Below are 21,748 nucleotides of genomic sequence, written 5' to 3'. Positions count from 1 at the left end.
CCAGCAAAATGCGCACCCCCGCAGAAACCTTGCACACCTAGACACCCACACACTCTCTGACTCTGTCCTACCATTGGCAGCCATGTCCTCACTCCACGACAAAGACAGTGCCACTGCTTTCTACAATGCCACTCTCGCATCAGCTATTGACACAGTTGCCCCTCTCATCCATGGCAGAGTGCAACGTCGCAATAGACAACCTTGGCATAATAACACCACTAAAAAGCTCCAGCGAGTGTCCGGGGTTGCGGTGCGGCGTCGGAAGAAAACATACCTGCAAGATGACTTCACTGCATTCAAACAGGCAACACTCGCTTTTAAATCTGCTCTCACCTCTGCTAAACAGGTCTACTTCACAACCCTCGTCTCTTCCCTATCCTACAACCCTAAACAGTTAAGGTACCGTCACACTAAGCGACGCTGCAGCGATACCGACAACGATGCTGATCGCTGCAGCGTCGCTGTTTGGTCGCTGGAGAGCTGTCACACAGACAGCTCTCCAGCGACCAACGATCCCGAAGTCCCCGGGTAACCAAGGTAAACATCGGGTTACTAAGCGCAGGGCCGCACTTAGTAACCCGATGTTTACCCTGGTTACCATTGTAAATGTAAAAAAACAAACACTACATACTTACATTCACGGTGTCTGGTCATGTCCCTTGCCTTCAGCTTCCCGCACTGACTGAGCGCCGGCCGTAAAGTACAGCGGTGACGTCACCGCTGTGCTGTGCTTTATGGCTGGCCGGCGCTCACCAGTCAGTGCGGGAAGCTGACGGCGAGGGACATGACCAGACACCGGGAATGTAAGTATGTAGTGTTTGTTTTTTTACATTTACAACGGTAACCAGGGTAAACATCGGGTTACTAAGCGCGGCCCTGCGCTTAGTAACCCGATATTTACCCTGGTTACTAGTGAAGACATCGCTGAATCGGCGTCACACACGCCGATTCAGCGATGTCAGCGGGAGATCCAGTGACAAAATAAAGTGCTGGACTTTCCCCAGCGACCAACGATCTCCCAGCAGGGGGCTGATCGTTGGTCGCTGTCACACATAACGATTTAGTTAACGATATCGTTGCTACGTCACAAAAAGCAATGATATCGTTAACGATATCGTTATGTGTGACGGTACCTTTATTCAAAACCTTTAACTCCATATATCTCTGAACTAATCTCCCGATATCTTCCCTCACGTGATCTCCGGTCCTCCCAAGACCTCCTTCTCTCCTCCACACTTATTCGCTCCTTATCCAACCGCCTCCAAGACTTCTCCCGAATATCCCCCATCCCCTGGAATTCTTTGCCTCAACACGTCCGACTATCAACCACATTCGGATGCTTCTGACAGAACCTGAAAACCTATCTCTTCAGGAAAGCCTACAGCCTGCACAGACCCCGCTGCTGCCTCATCACTACCGAAGCTACCGCCTCACCAACACTGGAGCTCCTGCAACCCTCAACCTGCTGTCTCCTTCCCCATAATCCTGTAGAATGTAAGCCCGCAAGGGCAGGGTCCTTGCCCCTCTGTATCAGACTGTCATTGTTAGTTTGTTTACTGTAAGTGATATCTGTAAATTATATGTAACCCATTCTCATGTAAAGCACCATGGAATCAATGGTGCTGTATAAATAAATAATAATAATAACAACAATAATATCTTTACCCCTGAAGATCGCAAAAGGTTGAGATCGCTGCCATATCTTTTATCAGGATTTTACCACTACCCAGAGACCAAACATCACATGGCTGTTGTTAGCGATCTGTCTACTATTGATTTGTGGCTTATAGGCAGGAGTTACAGTTATGAAAATAAGCATCTTCTGAATATCACCATAACAGAACCAAGTAATAGTGCTAAACAGTGACTGAGTACCATCATACCATAGCCATGGTACATAACATTACCAGTGATCACTTGCTGCTGGTGCCAAAAAAGCAACCGAGCAGAACATGGTCACGGCTCTATACTGTCATAAACTAGCTGAAATCAAAGAAACTACGGTAACCAAGATATTTTTCTGAATAGTCACCATCATTTGTTTTTCAGTAGTTTTCTCACATCCTTAAATTATAGCGTTTATTGTTTTCCGCTTTATTAAAAGCATCCGCCCGAACAGGGACTTGAACCCTGGACCCTCAGATTAAAAGTCTGATGCTCTACCGACTGAGCTATCTGGGCTCTGTATCGAGTCGTGACTGAATACCGCCAAACCGTCACCATATACTAACAACAAATGTGATAAAATATCGCCAAACCACCACTACATAATAACACCAAATAGTGACTGAATACCGCCATACAATCACCACATAATAACACTGTAAACTGACTGAATATCGCCATGCAACACAAACATAATAACCTAAAATAGCGACAGAATACTGCCATACCATCACCACATAATAACAGCATATAATGACTGAACACCGCCATACAATTACCACATAAAATCACCAAATAGTGACTGAACACCATCCCAACATAAAAACACCAAATAATGACTGATTACCACAATACCATGACCACATAATAACACAAAATAGTGACTGAATACCGCCATACTAATTTACACCCACTTTACTCTCGTGATGACCTCACGTGAGTCTGCTTGTGGGATGCCCTCAGCCGTTCAGAATTTTATGAAATTCCCAACTTATGTGATATCTTTACCCCTGAAGATCGCAAAAGGTTCAGATCGCCGCCATATCTTTTATCAGGATTTTACCACTACCCAGAGACCAAACATCACATGGCTGTTGTTAGCGATCTGTCTACTATTGATTTGTGGCTTATAGGCAGGAGTTACAGTTATGAAAATAAGCATCTTCTGAATATCACCATAACAGAACCAAGTAATAGTGCTAAACAGTGACTGAGTACCATCATACCATAGCCATGGTACATAACATTACCAGTGATCACTTGCTGCTGGTGCCAAAAAAGCAACCGAGCAGAACATGGTCACGGCTCTATACTGTCATAAACTAGCTGAAATCAAAGAAACTACGGTAACCAAGAAATTTTTCTGAATAGTCACCATCATTTGTTTTTCAGTAGTTTTCTCACATCCTTAAATTATAGCGTTTATTGTTTTCCGCTTTATTAAAAGCATCCGCCCGAACAGGGACTTGAACCCTGGACCCTCAGATTAAAAGTCTGATGCTCTACCGACTGAGCTATCCGGGCTCTGTATCGAGTCGTGACTGAATACCGCCAAACCGTCACCATATACTAACAACAAATGTGATAAAATATCGCCAAACCACCACCACATAATAACACCAAATAGTGACTGAATACCGCCATACAATCACCACATAATAACACTGTAAACTGACTGAATATCGCCATGCAACACAAACATAATAACCTAAAATAGCGACAGAATACTGCCATACCATCACCACATAATAACAGCATATAATGACTGAACACCGCCATACAATTACCACATAAAATCACCAAATAGTGACTGAACACCATCCCAACATAAAAACACCAAATAATGACTGATTAACACAATACCATGACCACATAATAACACAAAATAGTGACTGAATACCGCCATACTAAGTTACACCCACTTTACTCTCGTGATGACCTCACGTGAGTCTGCTTGTGGGATGCCCTCAGCCGTTCAGAATTTTATGAAATTCCCAACTTATGTGATATCTTTACCCCTGAAGATCGCAAAAGGTTCAGATCGCCGCCCTATCTTTTATCAGGATTTTACCACTACCCAGAGACCAAACATCACATGGCTGTTGTTAGCGATCTGTCTACTATTGATTTGTGGCTTATAGGCAGGAGTTACAGTTATGAAAATAAGCATCTTCTGAATATCACCATAACAGAACCAAGTAATAGTGCTAAACAGTGACTGAGTACCATCATACCATAGCCATGGTACATAACATTACCAGTGATCACTTGCTGCTGGTGCCAAAAAAGCAACCGAGCAGAACATGGTCACGGCTCTATACTGTCATAAACTAGCTGAAATCAAAGAAACTACGGTAACCAAGATATTTTTCTGAATAGTCACCATCATTTGTTTTTCAGTAGTTTTCTCACATCCTTAAATTATAGCGTTTATTGTTTTCCGCTTTATTAAAAGCATCCGCCCGAACAGGGACTTGAACCCTGGACCCTCAGATTAAAAGTCTGATGCTCTACCGACTGAGCTATCCGGGATCTGTATCGAGTCGTGACTGAATACCGCCAAACCGTCACCATATACTAACAACAAATGTGATAAAATATCGCCAAACCACCACCACATAATAACACCAAATAGTGACTGAATACCGCCATACAATCACCACATAATAACACTGTAAACTGACTGAATATCGCCATGCAACACAAACATAATAACCTAAAATAGCGACAGAATACTGCCATACCATCACCACATAATAACAGCATATAATGACTGAACACCGCCATACAATTACCACATAAAATCACCAAATAGTGACTGAACACCATCCCAACATAAAAACACCAAATAATGACTGATTACCACAATACCATGACCACATAATAACACAAAATAGTGACTGAATACCGCCATACTAAGTTACACCCACTTTACTCTCGTGATGACCTCACGTGAGTCTGCTTGTGGGATGCCCTCAGCCATTCAGAATTTTATGAAATTCCCAACTTATGTGATATCTTTACCCCTGAAGATCGCAAAAGGTTCAGATCGCCGCCATATCTTTTATCAGGATTTTACCACTACCCAGAGACCAAACATCACATGGCTGTTGTTAGCGATCTGTCTACTATTGATTTGTGGCTTATAGGCAGGAGTTACAGTTATGAAAATAAGCATCTTCTGAATATCACCATAACAGAACCAAGTAATAGTGCTAAACAGTGACTGAGTACCATCATACCATAGCCATGGTACATAACATTACCAGTGATCACTTGCTGCTGGTGCCAAAAAAGCAACCGAGCAGAACATGGTCACGGCTCTATACTGTCATAAACTAGCTGAAATCAAAGAAACTACGGTAACCAAGATATTTTTCTGAATAGTCACCATCATTTGTTTTTCAGTAGTTTTCTCACATCCTTAAATTATAGCGTTTATTGTTTTCCGCTTTATTAAAAGCATCCGCCCGAACAGGGACTTGAACCCTGGACCCTCAGATTAAAAGTCTGATGCTCTACCGATTGAGCTATCCGGGATCTGTATCGAGTCGTGACTGAATACCGCCAAACCGTCACCATATACTAACAACAAATGTGATAAAATATCGCCAAACCACCACCACATAATAACACCAAATAGTGACTGAATACCGCCATACAATCACCACATAATAACACTGTAAACTGACTGAATATCGCCATGCAACACAAACATAATAACCTAAAATAGCGACAGAATACTGCCATACCATCACCACATAATAACAGCATATAATGACTGAACACCGCCATACAATTACCACATAAAATCACCAAATAGTGACTGAACACCATCCCAACATAAAAACACCAAATAATGACTGATTACCACAATACCATGACCACATAATAACACAAAATAGTGACTGAATACCGCCATACTAAGTTACACCCACTTTACTCTCGTGATGACCTCACGTGAGTCTGCTTGTGGGATGCCCTCAGCCGTTCAGAATTTTATGAAATTCCCAACTTATGTGATATCTTTACCCCTGAAGATCGCAAAAGGTTGAGATCGCCGCCATATCTTTTATCAGGATTTTACCACTACCCAGAGACCAAACATCACATGGCTGTTGTTAGCGATCTGTCTACTATTGATTTGTGGCTTATAGGCAGGAGTTACAGTTATGAAAATAAGCATCTTCTGAATATCACCATAACAGAACCAAGTAATAGTGCTAAACTAGCTGAAATCAAAGAAACTACGGTAACCAAGATATTTTTCTGAATAGTCACCATCATTTGTTTTTCAGTAGTTTTCTCACATCCTTAAATTATAGCGTTTATTGTTTTCCGCTTTATTGAAAGCATCCGCCCGAACAGGGACTTGAACCCTGGACCCTCAGATTAAAAGTCTGATGCTCTACCGACTGAGCTATCCGGGCTCTGTATCGAGTCGTGACTGAATACCGCCAAACCGTCACCATATACTAACAACAAATGTGATAAAATATCGCCAAACCACCACCACATAATAACACCAAATAGTGACTGAATACCGCCATACAATCACCACATAATAACACTGTAAACTGACTGAATATCGCCATGCAACACAAACATAATAACCTAAAATAGCTACAGAATACTGCCATACCATCACCACATAATAACAGCATATAATGACTGAACACCGCCATACAATTACCACATAAAATCACCAAATAGTGACTGAACACCATCCCAACATAAAAACACCAAATAATGACTGATTACCACAATACCATGACCACATAATAACACAAAATAGTGACTGAATACCGCCATACTAAGTTACACCCACTTTACTCTCGTGATGACCTCACGTGAGTCTGCTTGTGGGATGCCCTCAGCCGTTCAGAATTTTATGAAATTCCCAACTTATGTGATATCTTTACCCCTGAAGATCGCAAAAGGTTCAGATCGCCGCCATATCTTTTATCAGGATTTTACCACTACCCAGAGACCAAACATCACATGGCTGTTGTTAGCGATCTGTCTACTATTGATTTGTGGCTTATAGGCAGGAGTTACAGTTATGAAAATAAGCATCTTCTGAATATCACCATAACAGAACCAAGTAATAGTGCTAAACAGTGACTGAGTACCATCATACCATAGCCATGGTACATAACATTACCAGTGATCACTTGCTGCTGGTGCCAAAAAAGCAACCGAGCAGAACATGGTCACGGCTCTATACTGTCATAAACTAGCTGAAATCAAAGAAACTACGGTAACCAAGATATTTTTCTGAATAGTCACCATCATTTGTTTTTCAGTAGTTTTCTCACATCCTTAAATTATAGCGTTTATTGTTTTCCGCTTTATTAAAAGCATCCGCCCGAACAGGGACTTGAACCCTGGACCCTCAGATTAAAAGTCTGATGCTCTACCGATTGAGCTATCCGGGCTCTGTATCGAGTCGTGACTGAATACCGCCAAACCGTCACCATATACTAACAACAAATGTGATAAAATATCGCCAAACCACCACCACATAATAACACCAAATAGTGACTGAATACCGCCATACAATCACCACATAATAACACTGTAAACTGACTGAATATCGCCATGCAACACAAACATAATAACCTAAAATAGCGACAGAATACTGCCATACCATCACCACATAATAACAGCATATAATGACTGAACACCGCCATACAATTACCACATAAAATCACCAAATAGTGACTGAACACCATCCCAACATAAAAACACCAAATAATGACTGATTACCACAATACCATGACCACATAATAACACAAAATAGTGACTGAATACCGCCATACTAAGTTACACCCACTTTACTCTCGTGATGACCTCACGTGAGTCTGCTTGTGGGATGCCCTCAGCCGTTCAGAATTTTATGAAATTCCCAACTTATGTGATATCTTTACCCCTGAAGATCGCAAAAGGTTCAGATCGCCGCCATATCTTTTATCAGGATTTTACCACTACCCAGAGACCAAACATCACATGGCTGTTGTTAGCGATCTGTCTACTATTGATTTGTGGCTTATAGGCAGGAGTTACAGTTATGAAAATAAGCATCTTCTGAATATCACAATAACAGAACCAAGTAATAGTGCTAAACAGTGACTGAGTACCATCATACCATAGCCATGGTACATAACATTACCAGTGATCACTTGCTGCTGGTGCCAAAAAAGCAACCGAGCAGAACATGGTCACGGCTCTATACTGTCATAAACTAGCTGAAATCAAAGAAACTACGGTAACCAAGATATTTTTCTGAATAGTCACCATCATTTGTTTTTCAGTAGTTTTCTCACATCCTTAAATTATAGCGTTTATTGTTTTCCGCTTTATTAAAAGCATCCGCCCGAACAGGGACTTGAACCCTGGACCCTCAGATTAAAAGTCTGATGCTCTACCGATTGAGCTATCCGGGCTCTGTATCGAGTCGTGACTGAATACCGCCAAACCGTCACCATATACTAACAACAAATGTGATAAAATATCGCCAAACCACCACCACATAATAACACCAAATAGTGACTGAATACCGCCATACAATCACCACATAATAACACTGTAAACTGACTGAATATCGCCATGCAACACAAACATAATAACCTAAAATAGCGACAGAATACTGCCATACCATCACCACATAATAACAGCATATAATGACTGAACACAGCCATACAATTACCACATAAAATCACCAAATAGTGACTGAACACCATCCCAACATAAAAACACCAAATAATGACTGATTACCACAATACCATGACCACATAATAACACAAAATAGTGACTGAATACCGCCATACTAAGTTACACCCACTTTACTCTCGTGATGACCTCACGTGAGTCTGCTTGTGGGATGCCCTCAGCCGTTCAGAATTTTATGAAATTCCCAACTTATGTGATATCTTTACCCCTGAAGATCGCAAAAGGTTGAGATCGCCGCCATATCTTTTATCAGGATTTTACCACTACCCAGAGACCAAACATCACATGGCTGTTGTTAGCGATCTGTCTACTATTGATTTGTGGCTTATAGGCAGGAGTTACAGTTATGAAAATAAGCATCTTCTGAATATCACCATAACAGAACCAAGTAATAGTGCTAAACAGTGACTGAGTACCATCATACCATAGCCATGGTACATAACATTACCAGTGATCACTTGCTGCTGGTGCCAAAAAAGCAACCGAGCAGAACATGGTCACGGCTCTATACTGTCCTAAACTAGCTGAAATCAAAGAAACTACGGTAACCAAGATATTTTTCTGAATAGTCACCATCATTTGTTTTTCAGTAGTTTTCTCACATCCTTAAATTATAGCGTTTATTGTTTTCCGCTTTATTAAAAGCATCCGCCCGAACAGGGACTTGAACCCTGGACCCTCAGATTAAAAGTCTGACGCTCTACCGACTGAGCTATCCGGGCTCTGTATCGAGTCGTGACTGAATACCGCCAAACCGTCACCATATACTAACAACAAATGTGATAAAATATCGCCAAACCACCACCACATAATAACACCAAATAGTGACTGAATACCGCCATACAATCACCACATAATAACACTGTAAACTGACTGAATATCGCCATGCAACACAAACATAATAACCTAAAATAGCTACAGAATACTGCTATACCATCACCACATAATAACAGCATATAATGACTGAACACCGCCATACAATTACCACATAAAATCACCAAATAGTGACTGAACACCATCCCAACATAAAAACACCAAATAATGACTGATTACCACAATACCATGACCACATAATAACACAAAATAGTGACTGAATACCGCCATACTAAGTTACACCCACTTTACTCTCGTGATGACCTCACGTGAGTCTGCTTGTGGGATGCCCTCAGCCGTTCAGAATTTTATGAAATTCCCAACTTATGTGATATCTTTACCCCTGAAGATCGCAAAAGGTTCAGATCGCCGCCATATCTTTTATCAGGATTTTACCACTACCCAGAGACCAAACATCACATGGCTGTTGTTAGCGATCTGTCTACTATTGATTTGTGGCTTATAGGCAGGAGTTACAGTTATGAAAATAAGCATCTTCTGAATATCACCATAACAGAACCAAGTAATAGTGCTAAACAGTGACTGAGTACCATCATACCATAGCCATGGTACATAACATTACCAGTGATCACTTGCTGCTGGTGCCAAAAAAGCAACCGAGCAGAACATGGTCACGGCTCTATACTGTCATAAACTAGCTGAAATCAAAGAAACTACGGTAACCAAGATATTTTTCTGAATAGTCACCATCATTTGTTTTTCAGTAGTTTTCTCACATCCTTAAATTATAGCGTTTATTGTTTTCCGCTTTATTAAAAGCATCCGCCCGAACAGGGACTTGAACCCTGGACCCTCAGATTAAAAGTCTGATGCTCTACCGACTGAGCTATCCGGGCTCTGTATCGAGTCGTGACTGAATACCGCCAAACCGTCACCATATACTAACAACAAATGTGATAAAATATCGCCAAACCACCACCACATAATAACACCAAATAGTGACTGAATACCGCCATACAATCACCACATAATAACACTGTAAACTGACTGAATATCGCCATGCAACACAAACATAATAACCTAAAATAGCGACAGAATACTGCCATACCATCACCACATAATAACAGCATATAATGACTGAACACCGCCATACAATTACCACATAAAATCACCAAATAGTGACTGAACACCATCCCAACATAAAAACACCAAATAATGACTGATTACCACAATACCATGACCACATAATAACACAAAATAGTGACTGAATACCGCCATACTAAGTTACACCCACTTTACTCTCGTGATGACCTCACGTGAGTCTGCTTGTGGGATGCCCTCAGCCGTTCAGAATTTTATGAAATTCCCAACTTATGTGATATCTTTACCCCTGAAGATCGCAAAAGGTTCAGATCGCCGCCATATCTTTTATCAGGATTTTACCACTACCCAGAGACCAAACATCACATGGCTGTTGTTAGCGATCTGTCTACTATTGATTTGTGGCTTATAGGCAGGAGTTACAGTTATGAAAATAAGCATCTTCTGAATATCACCATAACAGAACCAAGTAATAGTGCTAAACAGTGACTGAGTACCATCATACCATAGCCATGGTACATAACATTACCAGTGATCACTTGCTGCTGGTGCCAAAAAAGCAACCGAGCAGAACATGGTCACGGCTCTATACTGTCCTAAACTAGCTGAAATCAAAGAAACTACGGTAACCAAGATATTTTTCTGAATAGTCACCATCATTTGTTTTTCAGTAGTTTTCTCACATCCTTAAATTATAGCGTTTATTGTTTTCCGCTTTATTAAAAGCATCCGCCCGAACAGGGACTTGAACCCTGGACCCTCAGATTAAAAGTCTGATGCTCTACCGACTGAGCTATCCGGGCTCTGTATCGAGTCGTGACTGAATACCGCCAAACCGTCACCATATACTAACAACAAATGTGATAAAATATCGCCAAACCACCACTACATAATAACACCAAATAGTGACTGAATACCGCCATACAATCACCACATAATAACACTGTAAACTGACTGAATATCGCCATGCAACACAAACATAATAACCTAAAATAGCGACAGAATACTGCCATACCATCACCACATAATAATAGCATATAATGACTGAACACCGCCATACAATTACCACATAAAATCACCAAATAGTGACTGAACACCATCCCAACATAAAAACACCAAATAATGACTGATTACCACAATACCATGACCACATAATAACACAAAATAGTGACTGAATACCGCCATACTAAGTTACACCCACTTTACTCTCGTGATGACCTCACGTGAGTCTGCTTGTGGGATGCCCTCAGCCGTTCAGAATTTTATGAAATTCCCAACTTATGTGATATCTTTACCCCTGAAGATCGCAAAAGGTTCAGATCGCCGCCATATCTTTTATCAGGATTTTACCACTACCCAGAGACCAAACATCACATGGCTGTTGTTAGCGATCTGTCTACTATTGATTTGTGGCTTATAGGCAGGAGTTACAGTTATGAAAATAAGCATCTTCTGAATATCACCATAACAGAACCAAGTAATAGTGCTAAACAGTGACTGAGTACCATCATACCATAGCCATGGTACATAACATTACCAGTGATCACTTGCTGCTGGTGCCAAAAAAGCAACCGAGCAGAACATGGTCACGGCTCTATACTGTCATAAACTAGCTGAAATCAAAGAAACTACGGTAACCAAGAAATTTTTCTGAATAGTCACCATCATTTGTTTTTCAGTAGTTTTCTCACATCCTTAAATTATAGCGTTTATTGTTTTCCGCTTTATTAAAAGCATCCGCCCGAACAGGGACTTGAACCCTGGACCCTCAGATTAAAAGTCTGATGCTCTACCGACTGAGCTATCCGGGCTCTGTATCGAGTCGTGACTGAATACCGCCAAACCGTCACCATATACTAACAACAAATGTGATAAAATATCGCCAAACCACCACCACATAATAACACCAAATAGTGACTGAATACCGCCATACAATCACCACATAATAACACTGTAAACTGACTGAATATCGCCATGCAACACAAACATAATAACCTAAAATAGCGACAGAATACTGCCATACCATCACCACATAATAACAGCATATAATGACTGAACACCGCCATACAATTACCACATAAAATCACCAAATAGTGACTGAACACCATCCCAACATAAAAACACCAAATAATGACTGATTAACACAATACCATGACCACATAATAACACAAAATAGTGACTGAATACCGCCATACTAAGTTACACCCACTTTACTCTCGTGATGACCTCACGTGAGTCTGCTTGTGGGATGCCCTCAGCCGTTCAGAATTTTATGAAATTCCCAACTTATGTGATATCTTTACCCCTGAAGATCGCAAAAGGTTCAGATCGCCGCCATATCTTTTATCAGGATTTTACCACTACCCAGAGACCAAACATCACATGGCTGTTGTTAGCGATCTGTCTACTATTGATTTGTGGCTTATAGGCAGGAGTTACAGTTATGAAAATAAGCATCTTCTGAATATCACCATAACAGAACCAAGTAATAGTGCTAAACAGTGACTGAGTACCATCATACCATAGCCATGGTACATAACATTACCAGTGATCACTTGCTGCTGGTGCCAAAAAAGCAACCGAGCAGAACATGGTCACGGCTCTATACTGTCATCAACTAGCTGAAATCAAAGAAACTACGGTAACCAAGATATTTTTCTGAATAGTCACCATCATTTGTTTTTCAGTAGTTTTCTCACATCCTTAAATTATAGCGTTTATTGTTTTCCGCTTTATTAAAAGCATCCGCCCGAACAGGGACTTGAACCCTGGACCCTCAGATTAAAAGTCTGATGCTCTACCGACTGAGCTATCCGGGATCTGTATCGAGTCGTGACTGAATACCGCCAAACCGTCACCATATACTAACAACAAATGTGATAAAATATCGCCAAACCACCACCACATAATAACACCAAATAGTGACTGAATACCGCCATACAATCACCACATAATAACACTGTAAACTGACTGAATATCGCCATGCAACACAAACATAATAACCTAAAATAGCGACAGAATACTGCCATACCATCACCACATAATAACAGCATATAATGACTGAACACCGCCATACAATTACCACATAAAATCACCAAATAGTGACTGAACACCATCCCAACATAAAAACACCAAATAATGACTGATTACCACAATACCATGACCACATAATAACACAAAATAGTGACTGAATACCGCCATACTAAGTTACACCCACTTTACTCTCGTGATGACCTCACGTGAGTCTGCTTGTGGGATGCCCTCAGCCGTTCAGAATTTTATGAAATTCCCAACTTATGTGATATCTTTACCCCTGAAGATCGCAAAAGGTTCAGATCGCCGCCATATCTTTTATCAGGATTTTACCACTACCCAGAGACCAAACATCACATGGCTGTTGTTAGCGATCTGTCTACTATTGATTTGTGGCTTATAGGCAGGAGTTACAGTTATGAAAATAAGCATCTTCTGAATATCACCATAACAGAACCAAGTAATAGTGCTAAACAGTGACTGAGTACCATCATACCATAGCCATGGTACATAACATTACCAGTGATCACTTGCTGCTGGTGCCAAAAAAGCAACCGAGCAGAACATGGTCACGGCTCTATACTGTCATAAACTAGCTGAAATCAAAGAAACTACGGTAACCAAGATATTTTTCTGAATAGTCACCATCATTTGTTTTTCAGTAGTTTTCTCACATCCTTAAATTATAGCGTTTATTGTTTTCCGCTTTATTAAAAGCATCCGCCCGAACAGGGACTTGAACCCTGGACCCTCAGATTAAAAGTCTGATGCTCTACCGACTGAGCTATCCGGGCTCTGTATCGAGTCGTGACTGAATACCGCCAAACCGTCACCATATACTAACAACAAATGTGATAAAATATCGCCAAACCACCACCACATAATAACACCAAATAGTGACTGAATACCGCCATACAATCACCACATAATAACACTGTAAACTGACTGAATATCGCCATGCAACACAAACATAATAACCTAAAATAGCGACAGAATACTGCCATACCATCACCACATAATAACAGCATATAATGACTGAACACCGCCATACAATTACCACATAAAATCACCAAATAGTGACTGAACACCATCCCAACATAAAAACACCAAATAATGACTGATTACCACAATACCATGACCACATAATAACACAAAATAGTGACTGAATACCGCCATACTAAGTTACACCCACTTTACTCTCGTGATGACCTCACGTGAGTCTGCTTGTGGGATGCCCTCAGCCGTTCAGAATTTTATGAAATTCCCAACTTATGTGATATCTTTACCCCTGAAGATCGCAAAAGGTTCAGATCGCCGCCATATCTTTTATCAGGATTTTACCACTACCCAGAGACCAAACATCACATGGCTGTTGTTAGCGATCTGTCTACTATTGATTTGTGGCTTATAGGCAGGAGTTACAGTTATGAAAATAAGCATCTTCTGAATATCACCATAACAGAACCAAGTAATAGTGCTAAACAGTGACTGAGTACCATCATACCATAGCCATGGTACATAACATTACCAGTGATCACTTGCTGCTGGTGCCAAAAAAGCAACCGAGCAGAACATGGTCACGGCTCTATACTGTCATAAACTAGCTGAAATCAAAGAAACTACGGTAACCAAGATATTTTTCTGAATAGTCACCATCATTTGTTTTTCAGTAGTTTTCTCACATCCTTAAATTATAGCGTTTATTGTTTTCCGCTTTATTAAAAGCATCCGCCCGAACAGGGACTTGAACCCTGGACCCTCAGATTAAAAGTCTGATGCTCTACCGACTGAGCTATCCGGGCTCTGTATCGAGTCGTGACTGAATACCGCCAAACCGTCACCATATACTAACAACAAATGTGATAAAATATCGCCAAACCACCACCACATAATAACACCAAATAGTGACTGAATACCGCCATACAATCACCACATAATAACACTGTAAACTGACTGAATATCGCCATGCAACACAAACATAATAACCTAAAATAGCGACAGAATACTGCCATACCATCACCACATAATAACAGCATATAATGACTGAACACCGCCATACAATTACCACATAAAATCACCAAATAGTGACTGAACACCATCCCAACATAAAAACACCAAATAATGACTGATTACCACAATACCATGACCACATAATAACACAAAATAGTGACTGAATACCGCCATACTAAGTTACACCCACTTTACTCTCGTGATGACCTCACGTGAGTCTGCTTGTGGGATGCCCTCAGCCGTTCAGAATTTTATGAAATTCCCAACTTATGTGATATCTTTACCCCTGAAGATCGCAAAAGGTTGAGATCGCCGCCATATCTTTTATCAGGATTTTACCACTACCCAGAGACCAAACATCACATGGCTGTTGTTAGCGATCTGTCTACTATTGATTTGTGGCTTATAGGCAGGAGTTACAGTTATGAAAATAAGCATCTTCTGAATATCACCATAACAGAACCAAGTAATAGTGCTAAACAGTGACTGAGTACCATCATACCATAGCCATGGTACATAACATTACCAGTGATCACTTGCTGCTGGTGCCAAAAAAGCAACCGAGCAGAACATGGTCACGGCTCTATACTGTCCTAAACTAGCTGAAATCAAAGAAACTACGGTAACCAAGATATTTTTCTGAATAGTCACCATCATTTGTTTTTCAGTAGTTTTCTCACATCCTTAAATTATAGCGTTTATTGTTTTCCGCTTTATTAAAAGCATCCGCCCGAACAGGGACTTGAACCCTGGACCCTCAGATTAAAAGTCTGATGCTCTACCGACTGAGCTATCCGGGCTCTGTATCGAGTCGTGACTGAATACCGCCAAACCGTCACCATATACTAACAACAAATGTGATAAAATATCGCCAAACCACCACCACATAATAACACCAAATAGTGACTGAATACCGCCATACAATCACCACATAATAACACTGTAAACTGACTGAATATCGCCATGCAACACAAACATAATAACCTAAAATAGCGACAGAATACTGCCATACCATCACCACATAATAACAGCATATAATGACTGAACACCGCCATACAATTACCACATAAAATCACCAAATAGTGACTGAACACCATCCCAACATAAAAACACCAAATAATGACTGATTACCACAATACCATGACCACATAATAACACAAAATAGTGACTGAATACCGCCATACTAAGTTACACCCACTTTACTCTCGTGATGACCTCACGTGAGTCTGCTTGTGGGATGCCCTCAGCCGTTCAGAATTTTATGAAATTCCCAACTTATGTGATATCTTTACCCCTGAAGATCGCAAAAGGTTGAGATCGCCGCCATATCTTTTATCCGGATTTTACCACTACCCAGAGACCAAACATCACATGGCTGTTGTTAGCGATCTGTCTACTATTGATTTGTGGCTTATAGGCAGGAGTTACAGTTATGAAAATAAGCATCTTCTGAATATCACCATAACAGAACCAAGTAATAGTGCTAAACAGTGACTGAGTACCATCATACCATAGCCATGGTACATAACATTACCAGTGATCACTTGCTGCTGGTGCCAAAAAAGCAACCGAGCAGAACATGGTCACGGCTCTATACTGTCATAAACTAGCTGAAATCAAAGAAACTACGGTAACCAAGATATTTTTCTGAATAGTCACCATCATTTGTTTTTCAGTAGTTTTCTCACATCCTTAAATTATAGCGTTTATTGTTTTCCGCTTTATTAAAAGCATCCGCCCGAACAGGGACTTGAACCCTGGACCCTCAGATTAAAAGTCTGATGCTCTACCGACTGAGCTATCCGGGCTCTGTATCGAGTCGTGACTGAATACCGCCAAACCGTCACCATATACTAACAACAAATGTGATAAAATATCGCCAAACCACCACCACATAATAACACCAAATAGTGACTGAATACCGCCATACAATCACCACATAATAACACTGTAAACTGACTGAATATCGCCATGCAACACAAACATAATAACCTAAAATAGCGACAGAATACTGCCATACCATCACCACATAATAACAGCATATAATGACTGAACACCGCCATACAATTACCACATAAAATCACCAAATAGTGACTGAACACCATCCCAACATAAAAACACCAAATAATGACTGATTACCACAATACCATGACCACATAATAACACAAAATAGTGACTGAATACCGCCATACTAAGTTACACCCACTTTACTCTCGTGATGACCTCACGTGAGTCTGCTTGTGGGATGCCCTCAGCCGTTCAGAATTTTATGAAATTCCCAACTTATGTGATATCTTTACCCCTGAAGATCGCAAAAGGTTCAGATCGCCGCCATATCTTTTATCAGGATTTTACCACTACCCAGAGACCAAACATCACATGGCTGTTGTTAGCGATCTGTCTACTATTGATTTGTGGCTTATAGGCAGGAGTTACAGTTATGAAAATAAGCATCTTCTGAATATCACCATAACAGAACCAAGTAATAGTGCTAAACAGTGACTGAGTACCATCATACCATAGCCATGGTACATAACATTACCAGTGATCACTTGCTGCTGGTGCCAAAAAAGCAACCGAGCAGAACATGGTCACGGCTCTATACTGTCATAAACTAGCTGAAATCAAAGAAACTACGGTAACCAAGAAATTTTTCTGAATAGTCACCATCATTTGTTTTTCAGTAGTTTTCTCACATCCTTAAATTATAGCGTTTATTGTTTTCCGCTTTATTAAAAGCATCCGCCCGAACAGGGACTTGAACCCTGGACCCTCAGATTAAAAGTCTGATGCTCTACCGACTGAGCTATCCGGGCTCTGTATCGAGTCGTGACTGAATACCGCCAAACCGTCACCATATACTAACAACAAATGTGATAAAATATCGCCAAACCACCACCACATAATAACACCAAATAGTGACTGAATACCGCCATACAATCACCACATAATAACACTGTAAACTGACTGAATATCGCCATGCAACACAAACATAATAACCTAAAATAGCGACAGAATACTGCCATACCATCACCACATAATAACAGCATATAATGACTGAACACCGCCATACAATTACCACATAAAATCACCAAATAGTGACTGAACACCATCCCAACATAAAAACACCAAATAATGACTGATTACCACAATACCATGACCACATAATAACACAAAATAGTGACTGAATACCGCCATACTAAGTTACACCCACTTTACTCTCGTGATGACCTCACGTGAGTCTGCTTGTGGGATGCCCTCAGCCGTTCAGAATTTTATGAAATTCCCAACTTATGTGATATCTTTACCCCTGAAGATCGCAAAAGGTTCAGATCGCCGCCATATCTTTTATCAGGATTTTACCACTACCCAGAGACCAAACATCACATGGCTGTTGTTAGCGATCTGTCTACTATTGATTTGTGGCTTATAGGCAGGAGTTACAGTTATGAAAATAAGCATCTTCTGAATATCACCATAACAGAACCAAGTAATAGTGCTAAACAGTGACTGAGTACCATCATACCATAGCCATGGTACATAACATTACCAGTGATCACTTGCTGCTGGTGCCAAAAAAGCAACCGAGCAGAACATGGTCACGGCTCTATACTGTCATAAACTAGCTGAAATCAAAGAAACTACGGTAACCAAGAAATTTTTCTGAATAGTCACCATCATTTGTTTTTCAGTAGTTTTCTCACATCCTTAAATTATAGCGTTTATTGTTTTCCGCTTTATTAAAAGCATCCGCCCGAACAGGGACTTGAACCCTGGACCCTCAGATTAAAAGTCTGATGCTCTACCGACTGAGCTATCCGGGCTCTGTATCGAGTCGTGACTGAATACCGCCAAACCGTCACCATATACTAACAACAAATGTGATAAAATATCGCCAAACCACCACCACATAATAACACCAAATAGTGACTGAATACCGCCATACAATCACCACATAATAACACTGTAAACTGACTGAATATCGCCATGCAACACAAACATAATAACCTAAAATAGCGACAGAATACTGCCATACCATCACCACATAATAACAGCATATAATGACTGAACACCGCCATACAATTACCACATAAAATCACCAAATAGTGACTGAACACCATCCCAACATAAAAACACCAAATAATGACTGATTACCACAATACCATGACCACATAATAACACAAAATAGTGACTGAATACCGCCATACTAAGTTACACCCACTTTACTCTCGTGATGACCTCACGTGAGTCTGCTTGTGGGATGCCCTCAGCCGTTCAGAATTTTATGAAATTCCCAACTTATGTGATATCTTTACCCCTGAAGATCGCAAAAGGTTCAGATCGCCGCCATATCTTTTATCAGGATTTTACCACTACCCAGAGACCAAACATCACATGGCTGTTGTTAGCGATCTGTCTACTATTGATTTGTGGCTTATAGGCAGGAGTTACAGTTATGAAAATAAGCATCTTCTGAATATCACCATAACAGAACCAAGTAATAGTGCTAAACAGTGACTGAGTACCATCATACCATAGCCATGGTACATAACATTACCAGTGATCACTTGCTGCTGGTGCCAAAAAAGCAACCGAGCAGAACATGGTCACGGCTCTATACTGTCATAAACTAGCTGAAATCAAAGAAACTACGGTAACCAAGAAATTTTTCTGAATAGTCACCATCATTTGTTTTTCAGTAGTTTTCTCACATCCTTAAATTATAGCGTTTATTGTTTTCCGCTTTATTAAAAGCATCCGCCCGAACAGGGACTTGAACCCTGGACCCTCAGATTAAAAGTCTGATGCTCTACCGACTGAGCTATCCGGGCTCTGTATCGAGTCGTGACTGAATACCGCCAAACCGTCACCATATACTAACAACAAATGTGATAAAATATCGCCAAACCACCACCACATAATAACACCAAATAGTGACTGAATACCGCCATACAATCACCACATAATAACACTGTAAACTGACTGAATATCGCCATGCAACACAAACATAATAACCTAAAATAGCGACAGAATACTGCCATACCATCACCACATAATAACAGCATATAATGACTGAACACCGCCATACAATTACCACATAAAATCACCAAATAGTGACTGAACACCATCCCAACATAAAAACACCAAATAATGACTGATTAACACAATACCATGACCACATAATAACACAAAATAGTGACTGAATACCGCCATACTAAGTTACACCCACTTTACTCTCGTGATGACCTCACGTGAGTCTGCTTGTGGGATGCCCTCAGCCGTTCAGAATTTTATGAAATTCCCAACTTATGTGATATCTTTACCCCTGAAGATCGCAAAAGGTTCAGATCGCCGCCATATCTTTTATCAGGATTTTACCACTACCCAGAGACCAAACATCACATGGCTGTTGTTAGCGATCTGTCTACTATTGATTTGTGGCTTATAGGCAGGAGTTACAGTTATGAAAATAAGCATCTTCTGAATATCACCATAACAGAACCAAGTAATAGTGCTAAACAGTGACTGAGTACCATCATACCATAGCCATGGTACATAACATTACCAGTGATCACTTGCTGCTGGTGCCAAAAAAGCAACCGAGCAGAACATGGTCACGGCTCTATACTGTCATAAACTAGCTGAAATCAAAGAAACTACGGTAACCAAGATATTTTTCTGAATAGTCACCATCATTTGTTTTTCAGTAGTTTTCTCACATCCTTAAATTATAGCGTTTATTGTTTTCCGCTTTATTAAAAGCATCCGCCCGAACAGGGACTTGAACCCTGGACCCTCAGATTAAAAGTCTGATGCTCTACCGACTGAGCTATCCGGGATCTGTATCGAGTCGTGACTGAATACCGCCAAACCGTCACCATATACTAACAACAAATGTGATAAAATATCGCCAAACCACCACCACATAATAACACCAAATAGTGACTGAATACCGCCATACAATCACCACATAATAACACTGTAAACTGACTGAATTTCGCCATGCAACACAAACATAATAACCTAAAATAGCGACAGAATACTGCCATACCATCACCACATAATAACAGCATATAATGACTGAACACCGCCATACAATTACCACATAAAATCACCAAATAGTGACTGAACACCATCCCAACATAAAAACACCAAATAATGACTGATTACCACAATACCATGACCACATAATAACACAAAATAGTGACTGAATACCGCCATACTAAGTTACACCCACTTTACTCTCGTGATGACCTCACGTGAGTCTGCTTGTGGGATGCCCTCAGCCGTTCAGAATTTTATGAAATTCCCAACTTATGTGATATCTTTACCCCTGAAGATCGCAAAAGGTTGAGATCGCCGCCATATCTTT

At 40.5% G+C, this 21,748-nt stretch overlaps 13 non-coding genes across 13 annotated transcripts; all 13 read right to left on the bottom strand.

Moving 5' to 3' along the window:
• Window positions 1–3,116: 3,116 nt before the first annotated feature.
• On the bottom strand, window positions 3,117–3,189 carry TRNAK-UUU (transfer RNA lysine (anticodon UUU)). Its single transcript has one exon. It is a non-coding gene; the product is annotated as a tRNA-Lys (tRNA).
• Window positions 3,190–6,022: 2,833 nt separating this feature from the next.
• Window positions 6,023–6,095, bottom strand: TRNAK-UUU (transfer RNA lysine (anticodon UUU)). The gene has a single exon. It is a non-coding gene; the product is annotated as a tRNA-Lys (tRNA).
• A 2,951-nt stretch (window positions 6,096–9,046) lies between these two features.
• TRNAK-UUU (transfer RNA lysine (anticodon UUU)) lies at window positions 9,047–9,119 on the bottom strand. The gene has a single exon. It is a non-coding gene; the product is annotated as a tRNA-Lys (tRNA).
• Window positions 9,120–10,054: 935 nt separating this feature from the next.
• TRNAK-UUU (transfer RNA lysine (anticodon UUU)) lies at window positions 10,055–10,127 on the bottom strand. The gene has a single exon. It is a non-coding gene; the product is annotated as a tRNA-Lys (tRNA).
• Window positions 10,128–11,062: 935 nt separating this feature from the next.
• On the bottom strand, window positions 11,063–11,135 carry TRNAK-UUU (transfer RNA lysine (anticodon UUU)). Its single transcript has one exon. It is a non-coding gene; the product is annotated as a tRNA-Lys (tRNA).
• Window positions 11,136–12,070: 935 nt separating this feature from the next.
• On the bottom strand, window positions 12,071–12,143 carry TRNAK-UUU (transfer RNA lysine (anticodon UUU)). The gene has a single exon. It is a non-coding gene; the product is annotated as a tRNA-Lys (tRNA).
• A 1,943-nt stretch (window positions 12,144–14,086) lies between these two features.
• TRNAK-UUU (transfer RNA lysine (anticodon UUU)) lies at window positions 14,087–14,159 on the bottom strand. The gene has a single exon. It is a non-coding gene; the product is annotated as a tRNA-Lys (tRNA).
• A 935-nt stretch (window positions 14,160–15,094) lies between these two features.
• On the bottom strand, window positions 15,095–15,167 carry TRNAK-UUU (transfer RNA lysine (anticodon UUU)). The gene has a single exon. It is a non-coding gene; the product is annotated as a tRNA-Lys (tRNA).
• Window positions 15,168–16,102: 935 nt separating this feature from the next.
• On the bottom strand, window positions 16,103–16,175 carry TRNAK-UUU (transfer RNA lysine (anticodon UUU)). Its single transcript has one exon. It is a non-coding gene; the product is annotated as a tRNA-Lys (tRNA).
• Window positions 16,176–17,110: 935 nt separating this feature from the next.
• TRNAK-UUU (transfer RNA lysine (anticodon UUU)) lies at window positions 17,111–17,183 on the bottom strand. Its single transcript has one exon. It is a non-coding gene; the product is annotated as a tRNA-Lys (tRNA).
• A 935-nt stretch (window positions 17,184–18,118) lies between these two features.
• TRNAK-UUU (transfer RNA lysine (anticodon UUU)) lies at window positions 18,119–18,191 on the bottom strand. The gene has a single exon. It is a non-coding gene; the product is annotated as a tRNA-Lys (tRNA).
• Window positions 18,192–19,126: 935 nt separating this feature from the next.
• TRNAK-UUU (transfer RNA lysine (anticodon UUU)) lies at window positions 19,127–19,199 on the bottom strand. Its single transcript has one exon. It is a non-coding gene; the product is annotated as a tRNA-Lys (tRNA).
• Window positions 19,200–20,134: 935 nt separating this feature from the next.
• On the bottom strand, window positions 20,135–20,207 carry TRNAK-UUU (transfer RNA lysine (anticodon UUU)). The gene has a single exon. It is a non-coding gene; the product is annotated as a tRNA-Lys (tRNA).
• Between the last annotated feature and the right edge of the window lie 1,541 nt (window positions 20,208–21,748).

The sequence above is a fragment of the Ranitomeya imitator genome, chromosome 4 (assembly GCF_032444005.1).
Source record: "Ranitomeya imitator isolate aRanImi1 chromosome 4, aRanImi1.pri, whole genome shotgun sequence".
Taxonomy (NCBI): Eukaryota; Metazoa; Chordata; class Amphibia; order Anura; family Dendrobatidae; genus Ranitomeya; species Ranitomeya imitator.
The sequence above is the reverse complement of the archived record's forward strand: the minus strand, read 5'-3'. Positions and strand labels throughout refer to the sequence as shown.